Genomic DNA, 1,638 nt, shown 5'->3' with positions numbered 1-1,638 from the left:
GCCCCCCAGCAGGCCCCGTGCCCCCCGCCAGCACAGGCAGCCCCTGGCAGGGGCAGGAGGCCACTAGTGCAGGCACACACACTGCACACTTCCAGATCCCTCAAGGGGCTCCTGCACCCCTGCCTGGACCCGGGGCCTCTGACCCCAGCACGGGTCCCCAGTGTTATATTTTATTAGTGAAACCACACCAATATTAATTTAGTAATTTTATTAAGCAAGCAGCAATAAGTAAAACAGCTCTGGGCAGTCGGGGAGTTTCCTCACTCCACCAACGGTGTGCAACAACCCCCCCAAAGTCTCTTATTATATACTCTTCTTCTTCTCTGCCTTCCAGTGGTCTTGAAGGAGGGGGTTGTGTCATTCTTGGTGATTACTTCATAAATTTTACACACATGGTCACCCCACCTAACCCAAATTCTTCCCCCTATTTTCATTGTTTACAACACAGAATAACTGTAGGTTCAAAGCGAGCAAGCATGGGATTTCAGACTGCTCTCACAACAAATTCTGTTGATTAATCTTTAAGCAAGCAAAATAAGTTTTAAAGTAGACAAAGAAAGTAATTAAAAGAAAACAATTAAGCAATCAATTAAAAGAAAACAATTTAACAATCAAAGTTTGATTAACAAACTACAGGTTATCCATCACACCCAGCTCATCTGCTGTTCCCGAACTTCCACTGACACCCCCAGTGTCTGGGGCTCCCCAGCTTTGCATCCTCCCAGTCTGAGGGGCCAGGCTGGTCCTCCCGGGGCGGTGCCTGCAGGTTTGGGGTGCCCCAGTGAGCAGCCTGAGCGATGAGGTTGGCTTAGACTTCTCTCCACTGTCCTCTGTTGGGGCTGTGTCTCTGTACATCTCCTTTATCACTCCCCTCTTTTCCTCCTCACCCCTTTCCATCAGGTCCCTCGCCAGGTCCCTTTCCACAGGCAGATGCTCTTGCCTCCCACACGTGCCCCAGTCCTGGCTGGGCTGGAGGGTGCTGGACCTGGCTGGGCAGGGTGCACAGTGGGGCTGCCTCCACCACACGCCTTGGGGCAGCAGCTTTCCCTGGCAGAGACACCCCCGATGGCCTCACCTCTTGGCCGGGAAGGAAATGGCTTTTAAGTGATTTTTAAGCTGCTGTTGGACTCTGCTCCCACCCTGCTGCTGTCTCTGGGTGTGAATCCTGGTTCCATCACCTCCTTCCTTCCGAGGGGCTCTGGGCTCTTCCCGGGGGCTGTGCAACTGCTGCCAGCATCCATCTCCTGCTGGGTCCGTGGGGAGCAGCCCTGGGAGGTGTCTGCAGCAGGGAGGTGCCTGCAGGCATTGCCAGAATCACATCACCAAATGACAGAAGGGTTTGGGTTGGGAGGGACCTTAAATATCATCTAGTTCCAACCCCCTGCCATCCGCCACCCCCCCGACGCGCCCAGGCGGCCCCAAGCCCCATCAGCCTGGCCTTGAACCTTCCGGGGAGGGGACATCTACAACCTCTCTGGGCAACCTGTGCCAGCATCTCACCACCCTCACAACAAGGAGTTTCTTCATAACGTGATCTAACTGTTTCAGTTTAAAACCACCACTCCTCATCCTATCACTGCACTTCCTGGTGAATGATCCCTCCCCAGCTTTCTGGACGGCCCCTGGCAGCCCCCCGCC

This window comes from Merops nubicus, unplaced genomic scaffold (genome assembly GCF_000691845.1).
Source record: "Merops nubicus isolate BGI_N331 unplaced genomic scaffold, ASM69184v1 scaffold24375, whole genome shotgun sequence".
Lineage (NCBI taxonomy): Eukaryota > Metazoa > Chordata > Aves > Coraciiformes > Meropidae > Merops > Merops nubicus.
This window is presented reverse-complemented; position numbering follows the sequence as displayed.